The sequence below is a fragment of the Siniperca chuatsi genome, linkage group LG11 (assembly GCF_020085105.1).
Source record: "Siniperca chuatsi isolate FFG_IHB_CAS linkage group LG11, ASM2008510v1, whole genome shotgun sequence".
Taxonomy (NCBI): Eukaryota; Metazoa; Chordata; class Actinopteri; order Centrarchiformes; family Sinipercidae; genus Siniperca; species Siniperca chuatsi.
This window is the reverse complement of record NC_058052.1, coordinates 6,621,794-6,634,160: the sequence shown is the minus strand read 5'-3', so window position 1 is coordinate 6,634,160 and position 12,367 is coordinate 6,621,794. Positions and strand designations below refer to the sequence as shown.

Genomic DNA, 12,367 nt, shown 5'->3' with positions numbered 1-12,367 from the left:
CCTGCTTTCCACAAAGTCCCTGGCACTGTCACCTTATACCACACACACACACACTCATAAGACCGTACCAGTGGTGTAAACATCTACATGGTTTCTGAGTCACCGATTACTATATCCCCAAAAATGTACTGTATTTTGTTATCGGGAAAAAAAAAATGGATTCCACTTGTGAAAAATGAGCTATATGAGTACTGTATCAGACACTGAAGTCAAAAATGTGCATGCTCCTGCATAAGCAGTGAAGAAAACAAAGTAGCTTAGCTAACATTAACCAAAAAGCCATGTCAAGCTCCTTAGCCTGCTTGCATTTGTCAAGGTCAAGCTAGATGTTTAACATTGCTAGCTATCTGAAAAGCTAATTACAAAAGGACATCATAGAATTAAGACATAAACATACCTCCAAACTTTAAATGAGCTCTAATTAACTTTTATTTGAGTAGACTGTATCACCAGTGATTTTACTTCCACCCAAAGTAAAAACACTGCATAAGGAATATTTGGTTGTCTTTATTGCTCACCATTAGGCTAAATGCTAGCTTACATGAGCTAGTTCCTTGTAAGTGAGCAAACTTTCCCTTTAAAGGACTTCTCTTTACTTGTGTGAACATTAGCTAAGACCAAACACAAAAGAACACACATACACAAACACAGTGTCAAATTAAACAGTTTTATGTGAGTTAATATAAAACCAGATCCGCTCAAGTGAAAAAAAGCATGCCACACATAATCTCGGCCTCTTTCAGGAACCTTTCACCTTTTCCAGGATAGCAGGCTCAGCCATAGATTAACAAAGGTGCTTGTCAGCCAGTCCACTTCTCTTCTGCTAGATCACTTTACTGATTCAAATCACTTAGTTCAGTTCAAATATTCCTAGTCACGGCCTGTGTAGTTTGTTCACTTTTTTCATAAACGAAGCAGTCGCATCACCATTCAAAGGCAGTTCACTACGCGCAACAGCACATGAACGTATCACCGTTCATCCCGCCAATGTTCAGCGCTGATTCAGACTGCTTTCACTTCAGCAGTACGTTCAGTCTGTTGCCAGTTCAAGCTGTTATGTACGTTCAGCATTGTACAAAAGGTTAACAGCTCAGCAGCCTTTTATTAATGAACGAGTGATCAGATTGTGATTGTTTCTGTTGCTTTCATGGTCCATGCCAAACCCGAAAGCTAATGGCAACACTATAATGCAGGTTATGGATTTGTGACTGGGTTCATTGCCTCTTAAATCCTGCTTGCCATCTTAACAGTTTGTAAAAAAGGGTCACACTAAATGAGTAATGGCACAAAATAAGAACAAATTATGGAGGTAAAAGTAAGTGTAGTTCTTTAACAAATAGCATTTTTGAAATAGAGCTGCTCATGTGGAGCAGACAAAATATCACACAGCTGAGGCTTGAGTTCGTGACTGAGTTCACTGGATGTTGTTTCTCTCTTCATTTTTTCACCTTGGTTCACCATGCCTTTGTCCTGTGTAATTCCACTCTGCATGACTCACTGAGCTGGCATCAAGGTAGTCTGGCACTGATTCTGTCCAAAAGGTTACAGCATTGTGATTCAGATCCTGAATCACTTTACCATTACGAGCTTTTGATTTCTGGTGCATATGGTGGGTGTGTGTGTGTGTGTGTGTGTGTGTGTGTGTGTGTGTGTGACTGAATGTGCATTCACTTACACATTCTTTGTATGTGTATGTGTACTGTGAGAACAGCAGCCTATGCACCAGGGGGCATTACATTAAGATATTCTATTTCACCTCAGCTGTGGAGGGAAATGTGGACGATAATTATTTCAGATCTGATATCAAATTAAACACAGATTGTGTCAGACTTAATTAGGGGGTAATTAATTGCTGCTCTGATTAAGGGTGAATCACAGATACATTCATTCTGGCTGATTCATTTAAACACATTCTGAAGCATAATATGTAACAGCTGAAAGGCCTTATTGGATGGCTTTAGCAGAGATGCAGTGCAGTGCTCTTTTCTGTCAGGGAAAGTCATTGATTTTTTCCCTGCTGATAACTCTGTGGTTTGTGTGTGTGTGTGTGTGTGTGTGTGTGTGTGTGTGTGTCTGTGAGTCACTCATCTCTGAGCTGGAGCTGGGAGCTGTCGATGAGATGAGTGGAAAACCTGTCAGAGAGTGAGGTGTCAGTTAGACACAACCATTGCCCGAGGGAATTGTGGGTGAGAAATGTTTTGTCTCTCTGCTGGATTTCACCATCCTCCTCCAACCAGGATGGACCTGTTTATATATGTTCAACCTAGCTTCTGTTCCACTACCCTCCCTTAATGTATTTTACCATACAGTTTTTCATCTTTTTTTCTGAGAAGCAGAAACATGAACATGAACATTTTTCTGTCCATATTCAAAGTTAAACGCTAATCTACTTCTATAGTTGTAATTAAAATTTGAGCACCATACCATTTTAACCAATACTATTTTGTTAGCGTTCAACTACTACAGCTTCTTAGCTATAAAACCCCCCAGCAGTGCTGTAGCTGTTGAAGGCTAACAAAAAAATCATTGTTTTATCAAAGGTATCCAGTTTTACATAAAATAGCATATGTCAAGTACAATATTTCAGGTTATTGGCTGATGAAAGTAACCCTGCATGACAAAAACATTGTCTGGCCAAAGCTAGTGGCACAGCTGCTAGCTTAGAAAGTGGGTTGGCTCTCTATAAAGCCAGTGTTACACCAAATTCTGTGACCCATAAGATTATGTGACAAGAAGAGGAAATTTAACTATATTGACACTGCAGATGTTTATATCATACTTTCACATACGTTATTTTGATAGGTGTTACCAAAAATGGCGCTCCCATAGTATTTAATTGGGTCGCAAATGTTGCTAGCTGTGGCAGAGTTTCTGCTATCACAGCTAGCAGCTAGCTAGAAAAAGTGTCAGCTATTGTCAGGTCTTGAGGTCTACAAACAGCTAGCTGTGGCAGAGCTAGCTGTTTGTAGACCTGACAATAGCTGACACTTCACCTCTAGTGTCACAGAATCTAACGGGTCACAAATTTCGGTATGTTGAAATCACAGCTATCATTTTTGGAAACACATATCAAAATACAATATGTGATAAACTGTGATAATAAAAAAAAACATTTGCTGTGTCAGCATACTGTAGCTGAAATTCCTAATCAAGTCACAGAATCACAGAATTTAGTGTACATTGGGAATTTATGAAGTTGCAGGATTTAGGTTGACTTTTGGTGTTTATTGGCATTTTGCTGTTTTAAAGTTTATACCCACAGTATACATAATATGATTTGTTATATGTCAATGTCAGGACATAATCTTAAATGTCTGAATATTCATGAGGAAGGTTTACATCCTTAACTGACTGCTATACCTGCATACTGCCCCTTAATAGTTACACTGACTTATCTTACTGACAACGTATAAACTAGTATTGTGGAGAGCCCTTGTTGTGACTTGATGCTAATGTGATTTGCTAGGATTACAGACGAGGTAGTTAAGTAGGTAAGTTTTAAAATACAAATGGACATATTTAACAATACTGTACAGGTATTGGCTGTTTCAGTTTCAGTCAAGAAATATCATTATCAGCTTTAATTAGTACAGTCAAAGTACATATCACTCACCCTAGTATCTATCTAAGTTTTCCCATGTATTTGAAGGCCGTAACATCTAAAAAGCGAGTGGCTTGCAACAGAATTTCAAGAATGCTTCACATATTTTTTTTTCCTTGCTGTAATATCATATCTGACCTTCATCCAAAGTGACTGTAAACATTTCCTAGAACGCACCAGAGGGAACTGAAACCCAAAACGATCTTGATCTGACGCCCTGAGGCACAAAGAAGCAATTACAGACACAAATTACGCTTGTTATCGCAAAAGTACACTTTGCCTTTCCTTTGCCTGAATTCATGTTGCTGTTTCACACAAGTGAGAGAGTCCTTGATGAGGCAGTGATACTGAACCCTCTTTAATATGCCTGTGCGTTTCACTTGGAGAGACAGAGATAATGACTGTGCAGCTATGGGTATGAATGCACACATTGGCATTTCCTCCCTCCGGAAACACAGCCCGCAATCAAGGCCTGAAACACTGACTCATCAAGACACATACTGTAGGGAGAGAAAGGATGAGAAAGAAAGGAGAAGAGGAGAGAACCAGAGAACCAGAACTTGTAATTTGTTCTGCACATTTATGATTTCTTCAGTGTCAGATGTTACCTTAATAAGAGTGTGTAGAACACTTCAAAGGGTTTAATGTGGTCCCTGGTGCAGATGTCAGTGAGGTTGTGGAAAGACATGAGCTGCTTCTTTTACCCACTGCGGAGAGGGCGGTGGCGAGGAAAAGACTTAGCGAGCTGTGGTTATTTTTCTCCTCTGGAACACCAGCTGATGCTGATCTGCCATACAAGGCCAAAGAATGTCAAATATGAGGGAGGGCAGGGAGTGTATGAAGCAAGCTCGCTCGCCTTCGCATCTCAGGGCGCACACTTTTGCTTTATGTGCACGGTTGTGAGCTTGCATGGAGGCAAACGCAGACATCCACATGTGCGCACACACACACAAATATTGAAGAATCAACAGTTCCCAGGCCTCAGGAGGTGGAAGCTATGCAAACTCAGCTGCTCTGACTTACAGTAAGCAAGTAAGCTCTTTGGCTTAACCACAACCTGAGTACAGATCTGTTTTCTTTTCTTCCAGAGAGCTGAGCTAAGACCATTTGCACAGACCCCCAAGCACTGAGGTAAACTCTCTTGTGTGTGTACTATGTCTTATTATGTGATTTTTATCTACATGAACTATTTGTGTCTGCACCAAGGCTGCAGTCATACCACAGGCCTCCAGGCCTTTAGGGAAAGCTGTTCATTTAAATACCAGTATGAACTGACAGAGATGTTGAGGAGAATGCAGAATAAGCTTTTGGTCACACCAGCATTTACAGCAGCTACCTTTGAGACAGAAATCGGTTCATTTCAAAGGAATTGATCAGTGGATCACTTGCAGAGACGAAATACATTGGCCTAGCACTTGGGTGAACTTTGTGACACTGACCAGTTGGAAACCGCCATGACAGTGCTGACCTTTGTGGGAACCGTGAGACCTTGAGAGTCAAAAATGGAAGAAGTTATAATATTAGCTGTGTCACACGATCCATTTTTAGATCACCCCGCTCTGCTGGAGTATAAACTACTTGCTCCACAAATGAATGTCTCATGGTTTGTAATTGTGAGAAAAGAGTGGATGGTACAACTCTGTTCCCTTGGATTAAAGGGTAGATCCACATTTTATCTTCCACAAGTTTATCTGAATACAATACTCACATGCCCATATGTAAACTGAAAGCATTTTTGGTTGCTGTGATCATTTGTTCTGTCCATACTGGTCATGAAGAGATCCCTTCCTAATGGGACACCAATGTAAGAGATGGGGGACAAAATCCATCGTCCTTGTTTTGTGCTAATGTGGGGCTTCAGCTGTCAGAGTTAAGCAAGGTTTCATGCAAAGTTTTCAGTATAAAATTCTCTCGTTATTTGCTAAGCTGTGGTGGAGGGATAGTAACACAAAGAGGGAACTTTATGCTAGAAATAGTAGTGGAAGATACCCACTGGATTTGGCTTTGCCTGAACTTTGGACAGTGTTGGAAGAAGTATTCAGATCCTGTACTTAAGTCAAAGTAGGAACACCACACTGTAAAAGATGCTCCATTACAAGTACTCGGCCTATGTGTATGTTTGTACAATAGCCGGGGACTCAGCTCCTCCTGCACACCTGTCTGCTATCATCACATTTTCATGCACAATGAGTGCAGGGGCAGAGTGGGTGCAGGTAGGTAGACAGGCAGGTTGGCCAGCCAATCATTTCATTCGGCCAAATGAAATGATTGGATGGGCTTATTACACGCCTGAGACAGCCACAGATACCCGATTTGTTTCATTTTATTCCAAGAGCATTTGATTTATTGATTGCTGTCGGGACAAAAAATGCTTCTGAAATACATTACCTACCCTAGCTTTAAGAACAGCACGAGTACTTACCTTCTTAGTTTCTGTGGGCATGTGGGTATTGTTTTAAGATATACTTGAAAAAATGTGGACCTGTCCTTTAAATGTGTTAACTTACTGTCACAGTGCTTACAGCACCACCTATTTTCCAACATACGCAAATCAGTTTGGTTGTGCCACAGTCTGGCATGACTGGGAGCTAACAACAACAAGGTTTGAGGCTTCAAATTTTGGGCAGAATTGTATTTTGGCTTTCTTTCCATTTTTCCATTCCATTGTCCTCTATGCTACAACTGGATTAAGCAAACAGCTCTGCGAACCAATTTTGTGAGAAGAATGAGAAGAACTTCAGACATACTTTTCACTGCAGCTCTGACAATTTCATCAACCACATCCATATCAGAATTGGAAATGAAATTCTAAACATGTGTGTGTCATGCACGCTAAGAATTCAATTCTAACCAGATCAAAGAGATACCCTAAATACATTAACTAGGTTATTTTAGTTGAAAGTCAAAATCAGCATTAAGCAACACTTGATTTAAGAGATGTGGATTGTTTTTCCGTCACTCAACTCTTTGTTAGGTGTGTACATCTTATTTTGTGATTTTATTCTGCACCACAAAGGTCGTGGAGTGAACTAGAGACAAAGAGGCATTTTCATCATTTTATATCAGCGTGAAACAAAACAAACAGGATCATAGCTGGTGGTGATGGAAGAGGGTAGAAGTAAATTCTGTTTTCAAGTTTCAAACCAAAAGGTTTTCTCCATTTTGGTTCTCTTGTTTTCTGGCACAAATAAACTGTTTCCTGTTGGCTTCAACACATCTTTCCACACATGAATCTGATAATCAAACGCATCATGTAAAATCAAACAGGATAATCCGGTTGTTCACAAGTTGTTCAAGTGTGTGATTGAATCTGATATTGGATGTGAACAAAAACAGTGCATGGACACTCTGATATAGAGCGTGAACATAATGTGGTGATCCTGACTAAGGCCATTTTAATTTTGGCACCTGTAGCAGTCCAGCCTCACCCCATTATCAAAAGGCGCTAATCCACTGGATCCTGTTAACCACACACACACACACACACACACACTAGACCCCCGAGTTAATTAGATTGCAGTCTGTTCAGAGGAGAGAGTTTTGGGTGCCATCCGAGGCTCCAGTAAGCGCCTGTTGTGGTGCTGCAATGTTAATAGTCCTGGATTAGTGAGACAATGGAGGTGGTGCTGGGATCAAGCTGTGAGGAGGCAGGGTTCACAGATGGGATCACCATAGCTGAAGGGTAGGGCCAGGCTGCACACACACACACACACACACACACGCACACACATACATACACATGGGACAAGGGAGTCAATGGGAGTCAAGTGTGCAAAAATCAACATACACGTGTATATGTCCAGATATACAACACAAAAGCACACATATACACACACTACATGCACACACAGGATCACATTGCAGAGCCACAGATGAACACATTCCAGCCTCAAAACTGAACACACACACACACACACACACACACACACACGAATTACCTAATCCATTTTTACAGACATCATCTCCGTTGTCACGTATCACATTATCACATTGCACAATCACAAATGGATACATTTCCCATTTAAGATCTTAAACCAGATTCCAATCCCTAATCTGAGTGAGAACAGGATCTGTGTGTGTGTGTGTGTGTGTGTGTGTGTTAGACTCACACTGTGTTTGAGTTGATAATCTTGGAATGTCCTTTTTCCATTGTGACTAATGCTTTTGATGTTGGCAACATGCTGTGGTTCAAAATAATAGACCGATAAAGAAGCACCAGAGCAACCAGACGGCACGCATTGGACTGGAGGATAACTTTGAAAAGCCAAACAGAAAGAGATAACAGCAGATAAGCGATGCAGTACATACCACCACATGTAAGGAATGTGTGTATGTGATTGTAGACGGAGAGAATACCAGCAGGATGAGAGATGGGAGATGACAGATGGTATGATAGGTTTACATATAAAGATATTAACACACCCTGATCAGAGCGTGTGCCAAGAACCATCCATCCCCAACACACACACACACACACACAACTCATTCCCATGCATTCCTGGTTAACATGTGTCAATCTGTTACAATGCTGATATAGCTCTCCAGAGAATAATTTAATAGGCACACACACTTAAATGTCACCCAGTTAAGATGTGAATACATAATCAAATGTAGACCTGGGTTAAGGTGTATTTACAAATGAGCCTTAGGGGTTTTATCTGCTCACGTTGCCGGCTGGGCTACGTGTAGCTCATTACTAAATTCCACAAGACTCGCCCGCCTCACACAACAGATATGCTTCCATTTTATCAATCCACATGAGTCACCCCCGGGACCTCCGTGTTTTTTTAACGCTCCAAGTCTATTTGTCTTTCTCTGGTGCGCTCAGTGAAGCATAACATCCACAGGCGGCTGTTTAAATCACACAAATCTTCTGTTGTTTATATGTTCTGAACTTATTAAAGGTATCTGTAATGATTGATCAAGACTCCCAGTGTTGCCATGAGCATGTCAGTTCCACTATAGGCAGATTCCCCCAACCCACTATGGTGGGCGGGGTAATAAAATAAAAAAAACAATGCGGATTTCTTCCCATGGAGCCTACATTAAAACTATTTTTGTTCAGTACATTTCTGCTGTCCGACAGCCTGGTGAGGACAGTTTGGCCGGCCGCTGGCTCTGGGGATAACGACGGCTGAACGGAGGCTGGAGTCAGCGTGGACTGGACTGACGCTTCAATAGCGCTTCCCTCTCCCTTTTAATGTGGATTCCCATTAAGAGTCTACAGCCATGCTAATGTCAGCATGCTAACATGCTCGCAATGACAATGCTAACAAGGCTGATGTTTAGCGGGTATAATCTTTCCCATGTTTACCATCTTAGTTTAGCGTGTTAGCATGCTAACATTTCCTTATTATTAGCACTAAACACAAAGTACAGCTGAGGCTGATGGGAATGTCATTCATTTTGCAGGTATTTGGTCATAAACCAAAGTATTGGACAAATTAAAATTTTGACCTGATGGTGGTGGATAAAAAGTGAGGGCTCACCACCCCCATAAATGTGCCAATTTCATGACAATCTGTCCAGTTGCTGTTAAAACATTTCACCCCAAACCACCAATTTGCTGGTGGTGCTAGAGGAAAAGTACAGTTCCTTTTAAAAGGACTTGTTTAGGCAAGCTCACATAGCATCGTCTTCACAATGAGCCACAAACTGACCCACCCAATCGTGATTGGGTGAATTGTGTAATAATAAGTGTCGTTAACAAAATTGTTATTAAGCGATTATAGGAGTGTGTGACTATTCTGGCTGTGGGAGCTTTGCAAATACGGAGGTGTGGTAAATGCAATGTCTCCTTGAATTTCCTGTTCTAAGAACACACTCATATAACGTTCTTATGCAAATGGTGGTGCGATCACTGGGTGAGCGGACAAATGGCAAGAAACGGTCATACTGACAAAACACTAGCAATGTTATATATAGTTCGAATTTGAATACAGGCAATCTGGTGGCTCTTTATTTGATGTATTTGCAGTATCTTCGGTGAGGCTTTATATTACAGCCCACATTTTTTACAGTGTAAATCTTTTGTACATACTGGGTACCAATGACATACTTACTGGGTACCTACCAGAAGTATATAGGGAATATGGGGGGTAACAAATTTACCTAGACCTAGGGCAACTGACTGTATGTGACTCAAAGTTCTTCTCTAACATCAGTTTTGACCATCAGTATTTGTCTTGGTGCCCTGTAAGTATTTTATCAATACCCCATATGCGCTAAATAAATACACTGTAATATGTGGGCTGTAATCTAAAGTGTTACTGTCTTCAGTTCAAATATGACTCATCACCACTGCATCTCATCCCTCATTTTTCTCCACCTTTTCCAGCTTCTACTGTGGTGTAGTATCCTTGAAGAAACAAATCATACACAGACAGATTTACCAAGGACAATTTAGACTGGCAAAGAAAGATTTTACAAAACAAAAAGATATTAGTGGAAGCTTGAGCCTCTGTGTTTAAGGCGTCAAAAGTCATTTACAGCCTTATTTCTGCTGGTTTCCATTCAAGGTCAAACATCACTCATGCTTGATCCTGCTGTCACAATGGACTGTTGAGCAATCATTAGTCAGCCTAGTCTACATCATCCCGTCATTTTGTCTTTCACACAGACGCCATTGACTCTCTTCCTTCCTACGGTGACACTGGCGGTTTAAAACCCTTGAGGATGTTTCGCCTGGATGTGGCTTTAGTAGAGAACACCACCACAGTCGGAGGACAATGGAGGAGGTGGTAAACAGGACGGTGAGAAAGAGAAGGACAGATGGGAAGACACGTTGGACTGAGACAAAGGCTTTCATTGATCATCTCCTGTTAAAACCATTTGGGAAAAGACAATAAATCAACGTGTTTAAAAGTAATTTCATGAAGAGATGCTGAGGAATTGCTTGTGATTTCTCCATGTTATATGGCTCTGTATGGGTGCCCATCCCCCGACAGTCCCTGCAGTGAGAGCAGGCAGGCTGGTAAAGTTGGGGGCAGGGCGACTGTCTTTCTTTCAGTCTCTAGAGCCTGCTGACAGCTGCTCGGGGAGGCCTGGGGCTGCTGCTTACTGCCGGGCAGAACCACAGCCACATCCTGGAAGATTCAGTGCAGAACTCATGCATGCTCACGGCCACGGACGACCACAAACTGGAGCAACCTGAAATAAAGACAGCTTTGACAAAGAAGTACCTATGTTTACTCAATCTGTCCACTTGTGTTAATATTTGAGGAATCCTTGTGCGGCTGCACGGGGTGGGAGAGAGACATGACACACAAACGAACACGGTTTAAATGTTTAAAGTCCATCATAACTGACGGCTGCTTCCTGTCGGGGCCCGGACTGTGATTACCCAGGTCAGATGGCTTGACCCACCGGGTGTCATGTAAATTGTCAAGTTGAACAACACCCAGATCCTTGAGAAATGTATCTAGTCTCTTCCTGGAATTGCGTGGGTTAATTAAGGGAAAGGCTGCATATTTGGCAACCATAAGAGAAAAGAAATTCACAAATTGCACAATGTGACTATTGTTGAAGAACATCTTAATGCTGCTATGTCCTTCATCAGAATTAGAATCACTTTGATGGCCAGCACGGACACATACGGACATTTTACAGCGCAAGTTTCAATACTTCTTTTCACCTTCAAGCTGAAAATTTTTAAGAAATTAAAGAAAACGACCCATATATAAAGTGTTTAGTATCTGTATTACAATATAAAGACAAAGAGAAAGAGGGGGAGGCTAGCTGCTAGTGAATGTAAATGAGAGACTGAAGTCATCAAACCCCAAATGATTAACTTGGATCAATAAAACGACCCAATTTAAAAAGCCTGGCCAGCAAACTTAGGCTGTCAATACAGATGACAGGGGTGAGAAATGACTCTGAGGCATCAAGGACAAAGGAGGAGACAGCTCTCCCATGCGGGGCTCTGGAGACACGCCAAGGCCTGCTTTTGAAGCCACCACGCCATTTGCCTGGCAACTCCAGTGACAGGTGGAACACGTCAAATAAACGCAGACACGTCAGCCTGGATGGTTTTCATTTTCTTCATGACTGTAAAGCTTAGAGGAGCACATTTTCACACACTAAGAACAAAGATATGCACCGTGGTAAATAAAGTGGAAAATCCTCATAAGGACGTGTGTGTGTGTGTGTGTGTGTGTGTGATACGACTCCAAGTGAAGACTTTATGTTCTAGTTCTAGTTTATTGTTCTCGTGCTGAGTCAAAAAATTGACCTACTAAGTCATTAGTTATTCAGGATAAAAATAAAAATGCTCATGGTTCACTTATTGAGTCTAAATTATGGGATAAAAAGTCAACATTTTGGCTTACTAAGTGTACATATTGACTTATTATTTCATAAGTTTGACTTATTATCTCATAATTTTTACTAATTAACTAGAAATGTTGTCTTACCATGAGTATTTAGTATATTTTTATGATGACTAACTTTTACTGTTTTTTTCTTTTCCTGGCAGAAGTGAGCTTCCATACATGTCAATATCCAGTTATACAGTAACTTGCTGACTTCCAATTCAACCAGTCTGCTTCACCACACCCTCTTGAGTAAGCCCAAGTTTTAAACTAAGTTCCGGAGGACAATTCCATTAACATCCGCATCATGTTACTCCTAACACGGGACCACCCAGCGTGCCTAATCTGGGGTAGCAGACGTGTCGTCTGAATAATGTCAGCGCTGGTTTGCTTTCTTAGCCTTGGCTCTCACCACTGCGCCTGTTCCTGCGAGCATCCCCTCACATAGACCAGCTCA

General features: G+C 41.3%; 1 long non-coding RNA gene across 1 annotated transcript; it reads left to right on the top strand.

Moving 5' to 3' along the window:
• Positions 1 to 2,057: 2,057 nt before the first annotated feature.
• LOC122884769 lies at positions 2,058 to 11,721 on the top strand. The gene is made up of 2 exons (XR_006379965.1): positions 2,058 to 4,732; positions 10,221 to 11,721. It is a non-coding gene; the product is annotated as an uncharacterized LOC122884769 (long non-coding RNA).
• Positions 11,722 to 12,367: the final 646 nt, after the last annotated feature.